The following is a 20,456-nucleotide window of genomic DNA, read 5'->3' as shown; positions in this document are numbered from 1 at the left end:
TGATGGACGGAATGCTGACAATGCAGACATTCTCCCCCAGTCAAGAGATCTGGGTTAAATCCATCGTTCTTTTGCCCACCACGCCACCCCAGTTTAGACATGGCCATATGCAAATCAGTCTTGACACTGTGCCTCATGGGAACAGTCCAGCCCGAACTGCCAAGCCATGTCTTCCCTGGACCGGAATCAAGCATCCTAGGACCGGTTTCTGGCTATCAGCCGTCATCAGCCAGGATAGCTTGACTCCAGTGGCGTAGTGAGCACGGGTCCCACGTCTGGGAATACCCATCCCACTTAGGGCGAAAAGCGTTACAACAAACAAATGATGGACGGAATGCTGACAATGCAGACATTCTCCCCCAGTCAAGAGATCTGGGTTAAATCCATCGTTCTTTTGCCCACTACGCCACCCCAGTTTAGACATGGCCATATGCAAATCAGCCTTGACCCTGTGCCTCATGGGAACAGTCCAGCCCGAACTGCCAAGCCATGTCTTCCCTGGACCGGAATCAAGCATCCTAGGACCGGTTTCTGGCTATCAGCCGTCATCAGCCAGAATAGCTTGACTCCAGTGGCGTAGTGAGCACGGGTCCCACGTCTGGGAATACCCATCCCACTTAGGGCGAAAAGCGTTACAACAAACAAATGATGGACGGAATGCTGACAATGCAGACATTCTCCCCCAGTCAAGAGATCTGGGTTAAATCCATCGTTCTTTTGCCCACTACGCCACCCCAGTTTAGACATGGCCATATGCAAATCAGTCTTGACCCTGTGCCTCATGGGAACAGTCCAGCCCGAACTGCCAAGCCATGTCTTCCCTGGACCGGAATCAAGCATCCTAGGACCGGTTTCTGGCTATCAGCCGTCATCAGCCAGGATAGCTTGACTCCAGTGGCGTAGTGAGCACGGGTCCCACGTCTGGGAATACCCATCCCACTTAGGGCGAAAAGCTATACAACAAACAAATGATGGATGGAATGCTGACAATGCAGACATTCTCCCCCAGTCAAGAGATCTGGGTTAAATCCATCGTTCTTTTGCCCACTACGCCACCCAAGTTTAGACATGGCCATATGCAAATCAGTCTTGACCCTGTGCCTCATGGGAACAGTCCTTCCCGAATTACCAAGCCATGTCTTCCCTGGACCGGAATCAAGCATCCTAGGACCGGTTTCTGGCTATCAGCCGTCATCAGCCAGGATAGCTTGACTCCAGTGGCGTAGTGAGCACGGGTCCCACGTCTGGGAATACCCATCCCACTTAGGGCGAAAAGCGTTACAACAAACAAATGATGGACGGAATGCTGACAATGCAGACATTCTCCCCCAGTCAAGAGATCTGGGTTAAATCCATCGTTCTTTTGCCCACTACGCCACCGCAGTTTAGACATGGCCATATGCAAATCAGTCTTGACCCTGTGCCTCATGGGAACAGGCCAGCCCGAACTTCCAAGCCATGTCTTCCCTGGACCGGAATCAAGCATCCTAGGACCGGTTTCTGGCTATCAGCCGTCATCAGCCAGGATAGCTTGACTCCAGTGGCGTAGTGAGCACGGGTCCCACGTCTGGGAATACCCATCCCACTTAGGGCGAAAAGCGTTACAACAAACAAATGATGGACGGAATGCTGACAATGCAGACATTCTCCCCCAGTCAAGACATCTGGGTTAAATCCATCGTTCTTTTGCCCACTACGCCACCCCAGTTTAGACATGGCCATATGCAAATCAGTCTTGACCCTGTGCCTCATGGGAACAGTCCAGCCCGAACTGCCAAGCCATGTCTTCCCTGGACCGGAATCAAGCATCCTAGGACCGGTTTCTGGCTATCAGCCGTCATCAGCCAGGATAGCTTGACTCCAGTGGCGTAGTGAGCACGGGTCCCACGTCTGGGAATACCCATCCCACTTAGGCCAAAAAGCGTTACAACAAACAAATGATGGACGGAATGCTGACAATGCAGACAGTCTCCCCCAGTCAAGAGATCTGGGTTAAATCCATCGTTCTTTTGCCCACTAGGCCACCCCAGTTTAGACATGGCCATATGCAAATCAGTCTTGACCCTGTGCCTCATGGGAACAGTCCAGCCCGAACTGCTAAGCCATGTCTTCCCTGGACCGGAATCAAGCATCCTAGGGCCGGTTTCTGGCTATCAGCCGTCATCAGCCAGGATAGCTTGACTCCAGTGGCGTAGTGAGCACGGGTCCCACGTCTGGGAATACCCATCCCACTTAGGGTGAAAAGCGTTACAACAAACAAATGATGGACGGAATGCTGACAATGCAGACATTCTCCCCCAGTCAAGAGATCTGGGTTAAATCCATCGTTCTTTTGCCCACTAGGCCACCCCAGTTTAGACATGGCCATATGCAAATCAGTCTTGACCCTGTGCCTCATGGGAACAGTCCAGCCCGAACTGCCAAGCCATGTCTTCCCTGGACCGGAATCAAGCATCCTAGGGCCGGTTTCTGGCTATCAGCCGTCATCAGCCAGGATAGCTTGACTCCAGTGGCGTAATGAGCACGGGTCCCACGTCTGGGAATACCCATCCCACTTAGGGCGAAAAGCGTTACAACAAACAAATGATGGACGGAATGCTGACAATGCAGACATTCTCCCCCAGTCAAGAGATCTGGGTTAAATCCATCGTTCTTTTACCCACTAGGCCACCCCAGTTTAGACATGGCCATATGCAAATCAGTCTTGACCCTGTGCCTCATGGGAACAGTCCAGCCCGAACTGCCAAGCCATGTCTTCCCTGGACCGGAATCAAGCATCCTAGGGCCGGTTTCTGGCTATCAGCCGTCATCAGCCAGGATAGCTTGACTCCAGTGGCGTAGTGAGCACGGGTCCCACGTCTGGGAATACCCATCCCACTTAGGGCGAAAAGCGTTACAACAAACAAATGATGGACGGAATGCTGACAATGCAGACATTCTCCCCCAGTCAAGAGATATGGGTTAAATCCATCGTTCTTTTGCCCACTACGCCACCCCAGTTTAGACATGGCCATATGCAAATCAGTCTTGACCCTGTGCCTCATGGGAACAGTCCAGCCCGAACTGCCAAGCCATGTCTTCCCTGGACCGGAATCAAGCATCCTAGGACCGGTTTCTGGCTATCAGCCGTCATCAGCCAGGATAGCTTGACTCCAGTGGCGTAGTGAGCACGGGTCCCACGTCTGGGAATACCCATCCCACTTAGGGCGAAAAGCGTTACAACAAACAAATGATGGACGGAATGCTGACAATGCAGACATTCTCCCCCAGTCAAGAGATCTGGGTTAAATCCAGCGTTCTTTTGCCCACTACGCCACCCCAGTTTAGACATGGCCATATGCAAATCAGTCTTGACCCTGTGCCTCACGGGAACAGTCCAGCCCGAACTTCCAAGCCATGTCTTCCCTGGACCGGAATCAAGCATCCTAGGACCGGTTTCTGGCTATCAGCCGTCATCAGCCAGAATAGCTTGACTCCAGTGGCGTAGTGAGCACGGGTCCCACGTCTGGGAATACCCATCCCACTTAGGGCGAAAAGCGTTACAACAAACAAATGATGGACGGAATGCTGACAATGCAGACATTCTCCCCCAGTCAAGAGATCTGGGTTAAATCCATCGTTCTTTTGCCCACTACGCCACCCCAGTTTAGACATGGCCATATGCAAATCAGTCTTGACCCTGTGCCTCATGGGAACAGTCCAGCCCGAACTGCCAAGCCATGTCTTCCCTGGACCGGAATCAAGCATCCTAGGACCGGTTTCTGGCTATCAGCCGTCATCAGCCAGGATAGCTTGACTCCAGTGGCGTAGTGAGCACAGGTCCCACGTCTGGGAATACCCATCCCACTTATGGCGAAAAGCGTTACAACAAACAAATGATGGACGGAACGCTGACAATGCAGACATTCTCCCCCAGTCAAGAGATCTGGGTTAAATCCATCGTTCTTTTGCCCACTACGCCACCCCAGTTTAGACATGGCCATATGCAAATCAGTCTTGACCCTGTGCCTCATGGGAACAGTCCAGCCCGAACTGCCAAGCCATGTCTTCCCTGGACCGGAATCAAGCATCCTAGGACCGGTTTCTGGCTATCAGCCATCATCAGCCAGGATAGCTTGACTCCAGTGGCGTAGTGAGCACGGGTCCCACGTCTGGGAATACCCATCCCACTTAGGGCGAAAAGCGTTACAACAAACAATTGATGGACGGAATGCTGACAATGCAGACATTCTCCCCCAGTCAAGAGATCTGGGTTAAATCCATCGTTCTTTTGCCCACCACGCCACCCCAGTTTAGACATGGCCATATGCAAATCAGTCTTGACACTGTGCCTCATGGGAACAGTCCAGCCCGAACTGCCAAGCCATGTCTTCCCTGGACCGGAATCAAGCATCCTAGGACCGGTTTCTGGCTATCAGCCGTCATCAGCCAGGATAGCTTGACTCCAGTGGCGTAGTGAGCACGGGTCCCACGTCTGGGAATACCCATCCCACTTAGGGCGAAAAGCGTTACAACAAACAAATGATGGACGGAATGCTGACAATGCAGACATTCTCCCCCAGTCAAGAGATCTGGGTTAAATCCATCGTTCTTTTGCCCACTACGCCACCCCAGTTTAGACATGGCCATATGCAAATCAGCCTTGACCCTGTGCCTCATGGGAACAGTCCAGCCCGAACTGCCAAGCCATGTCTTCCCTGGACCGGAATCAAGCATCCTAGGACCGGTTTCTGGCTATCAGCCGTCATCAGCCAGAATAGCTTGACTCCAGTGGCGTAGTGAGCACGGGTCCCACGTCTGGGAATACCCATCCCACTTAGGGCGAAAAGTGTTACAACAAACAAATGATGGACGGAATGCTGACAATGCAGACATTCTCCCCCAGTCAAGAGATCTGGGTTAAATCCATCGTTCTTTTGCCCACTACGCCACCCCAGTTTAGACATGGCCATATGCAAATCAGTCTTGACCCTGTGCCTCATGGGAACAGTCCAGCCCGAACTGCCAAGCCATGTCTTCCCTGGACCGGAATCAAGCATCCTAGGACTGGTTTCTGGCTATCAGCCGTCATCAGCCAGGATAGCTTGACTCCAGTGGCGTAGTGAGCACGGGTCCCACGTCTGGGAATACCCATCCCACTTATGGCGAAAAGCGTTACAACAAACAAATGATGGACGGAATGCTGACAATGCAGACATTCTCCCCCAGTCAAGAGATCTGGGTTAAATCCATCGTTCTTTTGCCCACTACGCCACCCCAGTTTAGACATGGGCATATGCAAATCAGTCTTGACCCTGTGCCTCATGGGAACAGTCCAGCCCGAACTGCCAAGCCATGTCTTCCCTGGACCGGAATCAAGCATCCTAGGACCGGTTTCTGGCTATCAGCCGTCATCAGCCAGGATAGCTTGACTCCAGTGGCGTAGTGAGCACGGGTCCCACGTCTGGGAATACCCATCCCACTTAGGGCGAAAAGCGTTACAACAAACAATTGATGGACGGAATACTGACAATGCAGACATTCTCCCCCAGTCAAGAGATCTGGGTTAAATCCATCGTTCTTTTGCCCACTACGCCACCCCAGTTTAGACATGGCCATATGCAAATCAGTCTTGACACTGTGCCTCATGGGAACAGTCCGGCCCGAACTGCAAAGCCATGTCTTCCCTGGACCGGAATCAAGCATCCTAGGACCGGTTTCCGGCTATCAGCCGTCATCAGCCAGGATAGCTTGACTCCAGTGGCGTAGTGAGTACGGGTCCCACGTCTGGGAATACCCATCCCACTTAGAGCGAAAAGCGTTACAACAAACAAATGATGGACGGAATGCTGACAATGCAGACATTCTCCCCCAGTCAAGAGATCTGGGTTAAATCCATCGTTCTTTTGCCCACTACGCCACCTCAGTTTAGACATGGCCATATGCAAATCAGTCTTGACCCTGTGCCTCATGGGAACAGTCCAGCCCGAACTGCCAAGCCATGTCTTCCCTGGACCGGAATCAAGCATCCTAGGACCGGTTTCTGGCTATCAGCCGTCATCAGCCAGGATAGCGTGACTCCAGTGGCGTAGTGAACACGGGTCCCACGTCTGGGAATACCCATCCCACTTAGGGCGAAAAGCGTTACAACAAACAAATGATGGACAGAATGCTGACAATGCAGACATTCTCCCCCAGTCAAGAGATCTGTCACTTCTAGGAAGCCACTGCTTCAAAACACAATGCCTGCTTGGAGCAGGCGTAAGGAGTGACATAGTGTATTAGGAATAGGCCTCCTCATGCATTGCTGGAGTTGTATCGTGCTTGAAACACAGCTCCAGCAATGCGTGAATTTTGTGCCGACAGATGTGTCAGAATTTCTGACGCAGCTGTCAATCCTTGTGCCATGGTGCACCGTATTGTAAATACGGCGCATCCATGGTGGTGCAAGGGTTTCGCAGGCTGGCACAGGGAAACTGACGCATCTTTACAGATGCATCAGTTTCTTTTAAATAAACCCCCATATGTGCTAATGCAGCGCACATAGAAGCCGACAAATGCCATTTCAGACTGTTTATGTGCAGCAAGGGACACCGTCCTGCACATAAACAATCATCCTCAGGACTCAGGCATCCTTGCACTATGGCGCAAAGGTGCCTGGGTTGCACATGGCTGCCAATTGTGCGCCAGCGCAGTGTAAAGCACAGGGATGCTTCATATTATTGTAAATATATTGCTTCCCTGTACCTTGAAAGTGCCACAGTGTGGCGTAGCCAAAGGGCTTGCACTGACGCTCTGCGGCACTGTCTTGTAAATGAGGCACCGTAATTCTAGTTCGGAAAGTTTGAATAGAATTGCAGCAGTGGAAGTTTGCTTCACTGCCTGCATTTCCTGTTGGAAAAAGCTTACTGCAGTGGTAATGTGTCACTGGCCTAAATGATGTGCTGTGGAATACTAAAAATGTAATCATTCTGTGTGGGTATCTGTGTGGGCAGCACATTGCTGCAACTCTTCACAGTCTGAGCTCACCATCTGTCACTTTGAATGACAGGTGATATTTTGTAAAAACTGGTCTATCAGCGTCGACAGGCGCCCCGCTGATCGCCAAATGTGCTACAATGACCTTCTTGAGCTCAATCAACACCTCATCCCATTCCCACCCAATTTTGTTTTCTCATGCAGCGGGCATGTGAGTGAGGTCAGAATGCAGAGACGTGACTGCTGATGCAGGCGAGCCCTCGATTCTCTGCGGTTCCACGAGAAACAAATGAGCAACATCGGAACTGTTAATTATTCGTGCATCATTAAGAGGTAATTCAGAGATGCAATATCATTTCTTAACATTGCTTTTGATGGAGGGAGAAGGGTGTATGACTGGTGAATGTTCTGTGGTTTGTTGGCTACTCACTAACAATGTTTTTTCTCTTTTCCTTTATTGCTTTAAAGCCTCATTTCATACATAGCACGGGTATGGCAGTTTTGCACCAGCGAGGGTGTGACTTCGCACCATCTAGGCAGTGAGAAAATATCATTTTGGGCGGATGAATTTGTTTTTTTTCGCATAGATATGGACTAGTCAGGAAATTCTTAAGAAGATGCGAGCTTTAGGTCTAGCCTGGCTTTAAGGACTAAAAAGAAGCCAAGCAATCAAACGATTCTCTATGTAAATTAAACAGCAAACAGCATGCACAAATGTGACCAAGAATGTTCCATATTGACAATAGGTTATTTCTTGAACACCAGTGTTTCACTTTAGGAATTTACATTATATCGCTTCATTGACATCTGCTGAAATTTATGATTTTTAAACGTAAACCTTTCACCACTTAATGTCCTGACAGTGATGCCATGAAAGAATCAACAGTTGTCAGTGTGTCATATGCGCTGTATGTAAGGTGAAAATTCAATCTGCCTAGATATATGTATAAAATCTCAAAATATCTTTCTTCAACAACATTAAGCATATGGGAAGGCAAGAGTTTATTTTCGTTAACTTATTTCACTGTCACATCTTAGATAAGCAAACAGTAAAGGAGAGAGACAACACCTCTAAGACAACAATTACCTTGATTGGCAAAGGAAAACGGGTCTTTGGCTTCCAGCAAGTATAAAACACTGCTGAAAAGTATTGTTTTAGATACTGGGAGGTCGCTGGTCGGTCTCTTGTGTATTTTTGGCATTTTTCCAACTGCATTTGTGGTGGGAAGTTGTGGCTTGGCTTGCTTCTTTATTTTTAAATTATCATTTGGTCCATTTGAATGACCTGGAAGTAAAACTATATGTTAAAAACAGGGGGGCAGATTTATGTTTCCTGGTGCATCCCTGCAAATCAGCAGGGATGCGCCAGGAAAGATGCGTCACGCAAGTTTACCCTTGCGCCACCACAGATGCGCCGCATTTACAATGCAGCGCATCGTGACGCAAGGATAAACAGATGCGTGACGCATCTGATGGCGTAAGGGCGGCGCATTGCTGGAGTCGTGTCGCAAGCACGACGCAACTCCAGCAATGTTTAGGGGCTGCCCATACCTTACATGCTGCGTCATGCCTTACGCCTGCTTCAAGCAGGCGCAAGGTTTAGACTCAGCAGCGTCGGAAAAGTGACTGAGTGAAATCTTGTAGATTTCACTGCGTCACTTTTCCGAGGCTTTTTCCGCTGGAACGCCCACCCTGCATACATTAAACCTGACGCAGGTTTAATGTGGCGCAGGGCTTTACACCATGACGCATCTCCATAGATGCGTCACGATGTAAATAGGGCGCAACGTGGTGCAGGGTTTACGCCGCCGCTGCGTCACAAAAGTGACGCAACGGCGGCGTAAAAGTGGCGCAAGTCAAACATAAATCTGCCCAGGGTTACTGGCTGAGGTGGGTGAAAACCTACTCGAGCAGCAGCCACAATTTCTAGCAGGGTGAAATCAGAAGCAAACCCCAAGTTTAACCTTTGCTTAGCCCTCTGGTAGCTTGGCACAAGCAGTTGTAGTGATGTTACGTTTAGGCCCACTTTGGTTCTCCCTTAGTTTAGCATATTGGATATTTGAATCTGCTTTTGCTTTGCACAGCCACACATAACACATTTGTTTTGTGCCCTTATTATAGGAATACTCTGTACATGTTGTTTTGTTATTCAGTGGTTATTCTTGGGAGTCGGTCTGCACATTTTGTACATGATTGTCTGGAATACATAAGAACACAATGCACTGTTTTCTTTTGCTTGGTTATCTGTAGCTCCTAACATTTCAGACATAACACAGTAGCACAGCTGCAGCTTTCCAACACAGTAGTTTAATCAAATAAACTGTGTCTTGAGAATTCTGGCAGAGGGACCTCTCCTGGAACAAACGAACGCAGAGCGTGACATGCAGCCTTGCGTAGACTGTGTTACATTCATGATGTGAACCAGCTTGCAACAACACCAGGTATGGGGTCCATTGTTAATCCTAGAAATCCCTAGTATACCCCTTTCCTTACACAATCAGATAGATAATTTGGCATAGTGGGCTGTTTATTTAATACAGCCTGCTAGTAAAGCTGATTATGTAGCTCGGTTGTATTTGCCTACTTTTTGCAGCACATATGCCTCATAAAAGACTATGATAGTTTCAATAAATGTATTGTAAAGTTTCATCATGTCTTTCCTTGGTTTACTATGGGCATGCATTAGTGAACGACGGAAGGTGAGGATCTGTGTCCACTGTTACCTTGCGGCTAGAGGGTCATGTTCTAAATTTTCCAAAATCACCTGCTACTATGGGAAAGTTAGGAGTTCAGGTAAGGCATTGTGAGCTAGCCAGCATTTGGGCCAAAAGATATGGATGTTGAAGAGACTCAGGCCCTACATTCTGGCATCCTATCATGGTAAAGGAACAGTTCTGGTTTCCCAGCAGAATCCCTGTGAAATGGCACAACCAATGAAAGGTCAGGTACTTAATTAGCGGGGCTCCTGAGAAGTACTTGTTTGTGCCCATATTGCCTTTACACCTCCTCTGGAGACATCACTGGTGTTGGGGATATATCCTCCACAGTATTTTAGGGAGCACCTAATTTTCTGAGGGTTGTTCAAGCTTAAACCTTTAAAGGATTACCCCTATTAGTGTTTGTTTCCATTACTGCTTTATTAATGGCACAGCCACAAGCTACACCAATTGCTGGCAATTGCAGACCTGCAGTCTATGCACATTTAACTTTATGTGACCTTGGCAATGTAGGCAGTGATTTAATCTTCGTGGTTGAAGCCCACAATGCCTATCTTTTTTTTATTCTTGGGTCATTTTCCCAGCTGTGGATGCTGATATAGGAGGATTTCATGAATACATTAACGTTGCAGCACCACAAATTTACAGAGTGTATCTGCTCTTAGAAATTCCACTTTCACATTGGAAACATCAAAATTGGTTCCAGGGCTCCCTAATACACATACTTGCATTTGTAGGTATGGTTCCCCCTAGTAATGAGTGGGCCACCAGGCCATCACTAGATGGTTATACACCATTCTCCAACCTACAGGATCTGAATGTTAATGAGCTACAACAATTAAACACTGGTCTAGTTATGCTATGCTAAGAATTTGTAAATCAAATGGCTACCCGACGGGCTGCCCAGCGCTGAGGAACAAATCCATCACATAGTGGTTTAAACCAGAAGAAGGTCATTCAAAAAGATATGCTGTGAGTGATTTCCTGAATTTGGATTCTTCTCTAATCGAACTAAGTACTGGGGGTAGCGAGTTCCAGAGCTACGGAGCAAGGTATGTTAAAAAGAAATCTCCACTTATTGCTGGGTGTAGTGATATATTTCTCCTCACCATATTGTCCCATGGCAAATTTGGTGGTGGAAAGAATGAACCATTTTTTAAAGCAATTCTTAACAGCTAGAGCATTAGGTACAAGCTGCAGTTGGATCAATCACCTATATGGGGTACAAATAGCACTTCCTAAATGATGCTTGGGCAGAAGGACCCCATAGAAAGGTCCTTTTTGGCAGACCCAGACATTTTGGCGGCAGCCATGTCCTTTGACGTAATGATTGTTGTGCGGATTCACAAAGTTTCTGCGATGGCCAAGCCAACAAGCAGTTGAAGATGTCTAAATCTACCAGAATCAACAAGTAGCCAGCCCCTTCTGGCTGGATTCCATTAATTGGGGATCTCATTTGTGAGAAAGTTGCAGTGAAAAAGGAATTTAATTCAATGTACCGTGCACCGGTGCCAGTCCTTGGAATTCAAGGTGCAAAATCTGTATTATTAGTACCTCTTGCTTGTTCTAAAGAAATTTTTTTTGTCTCTATTTATCACATTAAGTTGCATCATGTGGCTGATTCTAAACAGTAGGCCATGAGGAATCCTTGGTAGTTTCTTATCTCCTCTCACTACCATTTAGGAAACCCATCTACAGCTTATGAGCTACTTCAAAGTTGTTTCTTTCTTGCTGGGAGTGGGAGCGAGAGGAGAAGAACTTCAGTTAATTCCTAATAGCGCTACAAATGCCAGCCACACTATGAAAGTGAGTACTGAACTTACTAATGCATCTCCTGCAGATGATGTTGTTTATACTGATCAACCCCTCATGGACTTTACCAGTTCTATTGCTGCACTGGTGGCTCCTGGCTATTATATGGTAACAGCTGACTTTTCATCAAATCTTTTGACAGTTCCACCGTTCTGGGAACTCCGCCTACACGTTCCTGTGTTTTCTTTTCATGGCTGAAACACTCTTATCTTGTTCCTCCTTGACTATATTTGAATAACACTTTCCTTGGTTTTTCTACTTCTTTGAATTGAATTTGTGACTGTTTTCTTCTTGTAATCAATGGCCATTACCTTCCAGAATGCTCTGCCACAGAACTGGGAGATGAGGTGCTCAGACCTCATTCATCTTCAAATAAACTAAAAGGAGATCTGTCCCTTTTGATCATTTCAGCTGTCCAATCAACTGATGTAATTGTTTGAGATAAGGTCCCCTGTGATATTTTCGGCCATTCAGAAATACTGAAGATTCCTTACATTTTCAAGGTGTCTATAGATGATGTTATTGTACCATGGTTCCACTCGGATAATTATGAAGTCGACCACCTCCCAAGGTGACATACTTCCTATATTTAGCCTGCAGTTGAAATACTTGATCGATGGTACTGGTTCCTGGTCGGAACCCTGCTTGAAGGGGACTTATTAGGAATGTGCCATCCACCCACTCACACAGCCTATCTATCAGTATTGAGTAAGATTTTGTTGTTTGTTATCGATACTATGCAAAATTATTTGTGTTTTTTATACAACGGGCAAAGTCAACTTAGGTCCATTATGCAGTTTAGTTGCACAATTCATGTCCTCAAAAATTGCTGTGTACCATGGTGTCACCTAAATTAAATGCAGTGTTTCTTTTCAACCTGACATGTGAACCAGAGACTTACGGCCAAAAAAGATGCCACTTACACAATGTTACATATTGAAAAGTTAGAACAATTGCTCTTTACTGTAGCTGAAACACCTTCAACTTTATGGTTAATTCATGGCGTGATATCTATGCCAATTTCCACATTACAGATTCATTTTTACATGAAACATTTTCTGGAATGTAAATATGAAACCCTCAGAGGGAGCTTTATTCATGAATTGTGGTCACTTTCTTTTGTTTACCGGTGTGAATGGTAGGACAGAGATGTATTCCTTACTGGAAATAAATGGAACTCATCTGTCATCCACGCACTTGTTTGTAAACACTTTACCATCCATTGAGAATGTAATTTGGCCTGTTTTCTAAAAGCACTACTAGCTCCTTCAATTCTCCCCTTCATCGCAGTCCTTTCCAATGGAAGGTATTTATTGTTAAGAGACCAAGACTGCTGTGGAATGAAAGCCAGAATCACGCATGACCTCCCTGCTTCCCAAATAGTGACCTGCTGCATTTCCCTCCTATGCATGCAGTTTTTGATAGTTTGTTATGGCCTTCCATTCCAACTGAAGACAGATTTTAACAAGCTAAGGTGACTCAAAGCTGTATTGTTCATGAAGACATGGTAGTTACATCTGCGCAAAAACCTTTGAACTGCAGGTTGCAAGTACATCCAGCAAAGTAAGCACAAATCTCCCACTGCATTTTGGCAAGCTTGTGCCTTGAATTTGTAATGCTCCCAATACTGCTCGTATTGTGTACTTTTTTAAAACAATTGCTTAGTCAGTACCTACCAGAAAATCTTTGGAGTAATACCAGTCTTTAAACATTCCCTGTTTTTGAATGTTTTCGGGGGCATACCCTTGCTGTTATGTCTCATTTGAGGCATTTTGGTTCTATTTTTGCTACACTGCAAAGGATTTTCCATTTTGAAGCCCACTGGTAATGGAACTACCACCGGTCCAGCTGTGCCATGAGTGCATTATACAATTCTTTTAAGCTTTTGAATGGGGGCTCTTCAGGAATCATTGTCTGCAGAGACTGAATCCGGGAGTTCTGGATTCTCTAAACATTGATATTGTGGAAGAAATTTTGGGTGCCCACGCCCACAACCTAATTTGGCCACCTTTTAAAAATGTTTAGTTTCATTTTTATTATGCTAATCAATTTGAAGATTATACTTTTTGTATCACATAGAATTTGCTCAGTTTGTGACATACATTATTTTGCTAGTCGCTAAGTTACTCTACTGACCAAGGAAGGGGTCTACTGTTGTCCCTTTTGTGTCTACTTTGATTCTCGCTTAGTTTAGCGATTAGATAGTTAAGCCTACTCTTGCTTGCACAGCCACACGTAACCCATTTGTTTTCATGCCAATATTTTAGAAATACACTGTATATGCTGTTTTGTTAATCATTGATTCTTCTTGGGAGTTAATCAGAACATTTTAGTATTGTGCCTCAAATACATAACAAGACAATGTTTCTTTTGCTCGTCAGCTACAGCTCCTAAAGTTCTAGATACAACACAGTAGCAAAGCTGCAGGTTTCCAACACAGTAATTGTATCATATAAACTGTATCTTATGAGAATTTAATCACAGAGACCTTTGGATGAATTCGCACACAAATGAACACACTGTAGGAACCTTATATCACCCACAAGAGGACAATAAACATAGGAACTAAGAGGTCAAGTAATCAAATGGCGTCCAATATACAATCCAGATTTATTCGGAACAAATGTATTCAATACATTCTAAAATAATTATTTATTAAAAAACGCATGTGTTAAAAATTACAGTACCTATCTAAATTCATCATAAAACAATAATTCAAAAACCATACAGGTAAGGCATACAGTTCACTAAATTAATATAAATCACAAATAGGCAAATTGTATATTCGTAGTAACAACTGTAAGAATTGGGAGAACAGGCAGGAAAATGTTCCCTTGTCACGGAAAGACCTATTAAATCTTGCACAGATCAATTGTTATATCATGAGAAATGTTGTTTGGGTCCCTCTCTCTTTTTCTGAGATATACTGGAATGAATGCATACAGAGCCTGACATACAGCAGTGCACAGACTGAATTTACACTCATGATGTGGACTACTTATCAACCACGCCAGGTATGAGGTCTGTAGCTAATCCCAGAGATCACTAATATGTCCCTTTGCTTACACAGTAAGGATAGGCATAATCAGATAAATCATTTGCCATAGTGGGGTTCTACATTGTATACAGCTTGCTAGTAATGCTGATTACATTGTTCAGTTAAATTTGCCTATGTATCACACACATATGCTTCATAATAGACTATGCTAGTTTCAATAAACGTATTGTAAACTTTCATCATGGCTTTCCTTGGGTTTACTAAGAGCATGCATTAATGAAAGACAAAAGTAATGATCTGTTTCCACTGTTTCCTTGGGGACTAGAGGGTCATGTTCTAGGTTTGCCAACATTACCTACTACTTTGGGAAGGTTAGGAGTTCAGGTGAGGCACTGTAAGCTAGCGAGGATTTGGGCCGACAGGTACAGATGTTGTAGAGAGATTCACTTCCCACATTCTGACATCCAGTCATCCCAAGGCACAGTTCTGCTTTCCCAGCAGAATCCCTGTGTTCCTCTGGTAGCTCGGCACAAAGCTGTCAGGCTTAACTTAGGAAATGTGTAAAGTATTTATGCAGCATGAAAACAGTAAGTGAAAACACAACACAAGAAAAATTCCACACTAATTTAGAAAAATAGAGAACATTTTAATAAACCTATCACCCAACTTCCTACAACTTCTGAATGGGAGGAGTTGAGAAAGGGAGTTCAGCACGGTGTAAGGAGGAGTTTAGTGAGGGGCATGCAAATAAAAACATCCACCCACAAGTCTACTCACTTCTAAAGTTTCTACTGCCCTAAAGGTGACAAAACGGTAGCAAATATACTCTAGCACAGTCTTGGACTATGTCTAGCACCATATAAGGCTAGTCACATGTACTGCAAGACATTCATGTACTAAACAATGAAGGAAAGGACATAATGTAAAACCCCATAGAAAATAATGGTAAAATAATTACATTGTTGTAACTTACATATACATTTGACCCCACCCTTTGGTTTCAGTGGGTGGTGACACCTACGTCTACACTTTAGAGCAACTTTGCATTCAGAAATGGTGACTGCCCAAAAGTAGTACATTTGCTCCAAGGTGTAAGAGTAAAGTTATACACATGTGTTTATTCACATCTAAGGTTAAGGTACTTTAGTGAGTAGGCTCTATAGTGTATAACAAATAACATAGATGTGTATCTTGAAATTTGAAACCCCTTATTGATTTGCTGGCGTCATATCCAGGCATAACTTATTTATTGCTTAGGCCAAAACTATTACATCTACCTTGTCGGCTCTGGAACTGGAACAGTAGAGGATGAAAATAAAGTAAAGGAAGTACATTGATTAGCGCAATCCTCATGTCAAAATTCACTACCCCCTTTTCTTTTTTTCTTTCTATCTCTAAATGCTATGTTCTTCCAAATATGTACTGTTAATTGTGTATGTTATATACATAAGACACTTATGTTCATCAGAAAGGTTGAAATAGCATTCCTGTATGCAACTATTTATTATGCTTCTCACTGAATCACAAATGATGTATAATGAAATAGTAAAGAAAGTTAGCAAAAACATATTTTACTGAATGTAACAACTTCAGAAGGAAGAACGCTAAGGCAATTATGGTTTTCAATGCCTATACATCTTTTCTTAGTCTTGAGTATTTTACTTGTATACAAAGTTAAGAACTTTCAGATAACTGAAATGATTGCATAGCATATTAGTGTCTACCCTCACACCGCCTCCTTGAGTAAAGCTTGCCTGCTCAACCTTGCTATTCTATGATAGTCAAGTTCTACTGTGCAGTACTTGTCATCGAGTTGTAGGGCAACAATAGTTTGCCGAAGGAAACCAGTGGAAAACAACATTAATTAATATAGGCCATGCCCTATAACATTCTTCTGCCCAGGGAAAGAAAGAATGCCTTGGTTTCACAGTTCATTACCCCATGAAGGAAGGCATATGGCCAAAAAGATGATTCTCTAATGTAGATTTTATGGACTCTTATTACATTTTTGTTTTCTTTTTCTTTTTTTAATCATAAATCATGCATTGTGACAATGAATTGTATCATACAAGTCATCTATGTGGTGTCACATTGTGTGTGTGCATGTCTGTGCGAACGCATAGACTTGTTATTCTGTGTGTGTGTCCTCTAATCTAGGCTGCTTAGTTGGATGCTTCTGTTTACAATAAGAAAGTGAGGATGTTGGCCAGGAATGTATGTGTTAGCATCATGTGAGCATTAAAAGGAGAAATAGCTCAATTCGTAGATCTGCTGAGATAAGGAAGGCTGTTTCCTCGTACATAAGGGTCGCAAACAACAAGATTTACAAGTCTGAGTGAGAAAGATGTCTACTTTTCAAGTCATTCAGAAATAATTGCATGGGTATTTCTTTAAATATGTGAGAAACAGAAATGTCCAGGTGTTTCTAATCAGGAAAATGTACATGAGTATTTGCCATATTGTGGAAAATTCAGCATTTAATGAGTAAACATACATTTGGATTACTAACTTACTTTTTTTTAATCAGAGAACATATTTTACCTTTGGAGAAACGAATTCCACTAGACACCCATTGGAAGAAAGTGGGTTATTATTTGGCCTGGATGTGAGTCCATCACAAGGAATAAGACTGTAAACTTGTTTGGGTAAAATACAGCTTTGATCACATAAACCATGGCTCAACCCCCTGGTACTTTCAGCATAGAGAAGACAGGCTTAATTTAGGGAAATGTGTAACACATTTAGGAGTAATAAAGTAGTTAAAACATTAAAACACAACACATTTAAAATCCCTCAACCAATTTATAAAAATGCATATTTATGTATTGAGTACAATGATGGCAGAATGACAAAAATGCAGTAAGGAGAACCATAGTTGAGAATGTGCCAATCACCAGTCACTGTTCGTGGTTGACTGGGACACAAGCATGATTACAGCCAGATATAAGCAGGGCCATCCCATTTTAAGAGTTTACCTTCAGGTTTAAGGCCTGATTACCATTTTGTGGACAGGATTACTCCATCACATACATGATGGAGAGCATGTTTGCCAAATTACCATTCCATTATTTGCTATGGAACTTGTAATTTGGCAGACGGGATACCCATCACATTTGTGACTGAGTATCCCATTTGCCAAACTTGTAATCAGGCCCTTAGTCTCAGAAATGGAAATGGAAACCCTCCAGCAACGCAAGCTTGCAGTGTGCATCTGCTTAAGTCTTTTCAAAGTCAGAAAGCCATTAGACTAAGTCACGCAAGAGCCTTTGGATATAGCATTTTGCAGCCGCCTAAGTTCCCACATTGAGTTGAGATTTTTTTGTGCACCCTCAACCAATCAAGAATTCTACCTAGGACCTTAGCCTTTTTCATGGTGCTCAAAATCCTCCAGCAGGACAAGCCTGAAACTGTACCTAAGTAAGTCACCTTAAAATCGGAGCCCTTTGCTGCAAGTTCCCACTGATGCTCTGCACTTCTTGGAAGTCTAAAGGTTTTCTAAGTCCCAACTTTTTGATTTTCTGAAGAAGCTGCTCTTCATTACTTCCAACAATTCCAGGACATCAGGGATAGCACTTAGGGACCAAGACTCACTCCGCCAGAAGCCACCAGCATGGTCCCGTTCAGTTGTTATGAGCCAGCTAGGAACTTCATGAAAAAGGTCTCTTGCAGCTTCTTGTCTCCCAGTAGCCACACAAGTCAGTCAGCTAACCCTTGGGGTCTACGTCTTAGTGCTTGGTAAAAGTAGGAGGAGTTACAGCCCTTCAGGTCTCTACACAGTTCTCAAACAGGAGGTTCAGTCCTCTCCAGTTCTTTATCAGGTCCAGAGAGTGTTCTATTGAGCTGTGAGTAGGTGCCAGTTTTGTAGGTTTTACTTGCCTTTGGGTAGCAGTGACTCCTAACTAATGAGAAAAACATTTCCAGAAAAATCCTTTCCACATTTGCAGCGGTCCTATCTGCCTTATTGGAAACTATCCCAGAGTGCACTAATCTGAAGCAAATCCAACATGGCAGAATCTTTCTGCCCCCAAGAGGAGCTTGCGTGCCTGCTAAGGGATTGTTTAGGGAAATAAGCTTTAAATTCATCTTCAGTTAAACCTAAGTGAGTTGGGGACCAGATCCCCCCCAGTAGCCTGATGCAAAGCTGGTGATAGATAACCTAAGAAAGAAAAGACTTCCCTTCCTCAGTTCTCCCTTTTCACCTGAATATAATTAGGCAGGCCTCTCCTTGGTCCTTGCAAGTTAGTAAAGTTCTTGGACCCTCCAAGCTGTCCTTGCTTGACTGAAAGGAGTCACATTGCGCACCCCCATATCTTTCTGTCAAAAGGTCTAAGCCATTGTTTTTGCTCGAGGAGCAGTTTCACACCTGAATAAGGGGAAGCACTCGCAGGATCCAGCTGTTAGCCAATTCAAGTTAGAGTACTGGAGATCTAGGCGGGTAAGGTTTAACTATTTCATGTTGTTTTTCCTGCATATTTACTAAAAATCCAACTACTCTAATGAATTCAGTCAGACAGTGGTTTAATTTATTGTGCAGCTTGCCTAATCCATTAATCAGGCCTATTGTTGTATCTGCACTTTAGTGTTTCTCATAGTGCAGCTACAGCCCTAACAATAAAAATAGCTTTTGGGGATAGTCACTGTAGGTATATACAAACGATAAAGTCTTACATTTACTACTTTTATACATCCTCCCTTGTAGGCTACCAGACCTACTTGGGTTTTTTTTCTTTAATAAAGGGTCATTTTAAGTAGGGGTGGGCGGAATTTGCGTAATCGCGTTACGCAAATCTCCGCGAAACGGTAAAAAATCTCCGCGAACATGCAGAAATTCCGCGAACACGCGGAATTGCTTGTTCGCGATGCTTTTTTCCTGTTCATAGTTGCTGTTTGCGTGCTCGGGGAGAAATATCTCACGAACATGCATTTTGAGAACGCGAACAAGAAAAAATTTTGCGAAGTCGCGGAAAGCAGAATTTTGGGCAATTTCGCGTTCTCTGCGGAACGCGAAATTACCGAAATTCCGCAAATTCCGCGAGCGGAACGGAATTTACCGCCCAGGCCTAATTTTAAGGCATTGGCAAAATGTATATTACTCTGGTGTGATTCATGTAGTTTCAGGAATTTTGCATTTCCCAAATGTTTTCCTTTCCGCCACTTTGCCTAACTAAAGACCCAACTCTGTGAAAATTAACCGCTAATGGAAGTAAACAACAGAACACGAGAAGCTGTTCTTCTCAATGCTTTGTTAAAAACATCCTAATGGCAAAAATGAATATGAAGACACATTTTGTGTTAATACAGCACAAACTGTTAGATTTACAATTTATATAATTACCCATAATTTTGTCAAAATTTCACATAATTGCACAAAAGCTAATTATATGAAATTCACACATCAATAGTCATTGGATAAGTTTTGCTCCACCTTCAAAAGCTTCAGGAATTTTCTTTGTCAGCTAGTGAATGGCACAGCATGTGCTTTATTTCACAGCTGACATTTAACTTTTACATGTCATTCAGGTATTTCTCTGCATCATATACTGATGCCATACTGAAAAGTAAATCTGCCAATAGGGAGTGTGATTGTTTAATCATGTTTAGAGGGTCAGTGCACATAGACTGGGGCATGGGCAGCAGTGCTCCAGTGTGCAGAGTTAAAAAAATAGTAATTCCAGGCACCAAAACATGGGTGTGCCTATGCAAAAGTATCATTTCTCACACCCATTAACTATAGGGACATTCTCTGCTTTTTCACATGCTACATAGCTGATCACTTACACTTTTCACAAGAGCATGTTTGCCTGCATTTCCATGGTGGTTATACACCAGAAAATTTATTGTAAATACCTATGAACCTCATTAACCTTCAACACTATTAACACCCGTGCCCTGCTAGAAACACTAGCACTGTCAATCGGCTTTGATGACATTATGTTATTGTGGACTGTTATGGATGGTGTCAGATGGAGTCC

General features: G+C 44.1%; 1 protein-coding gene across 2 annotated transcripts in view; it reads left to right on the top strand.

The window, feature by feature from the left end:
• LOC146865603 (uncharacterized) overlaps positions 1 to 20,456 on the top strand; it is a 159,994-nt gene that overhangs the window by 41,749 nt on the left and 97,789 nt on the right. The window contains exon 2 of one of the 2 annotated variants that reach the window (XR_014976656.1): positions 7,162 to 7,290. The exons of the other annotated variant lie outside the window; for it this stretch is intronic. The gene's annotated coding sequence lies outside the window, so the exon portion shown is untranslated. The remainder of the gene's footprint in view (positions 1 to 7,161; positions 7,291 to 20,456) is intronic. 2 annotated transcript variants of the gene reach the window in all.

The sequence above is a fragment of the Triturus cristatus genome, chromosome 2_1 (assembly GCF_964204655.1).
Source record: "Triturus cristatus chromosome 2_1, aTriCri1.1, whole genome shotgun sequence".
NCBI classification, from domain to species: domain Eukaryota; kingdom Metazoa; phylum Chordata; class Amphibia; order Caudata; family Salamandridae; genus Triturus; species Triturus cristatus.
The sequence above is the reverse complement of the archived record's forward strand: the minus strand, read 5'-3'. Positions and strand labels throughout refer to the sequence as shown.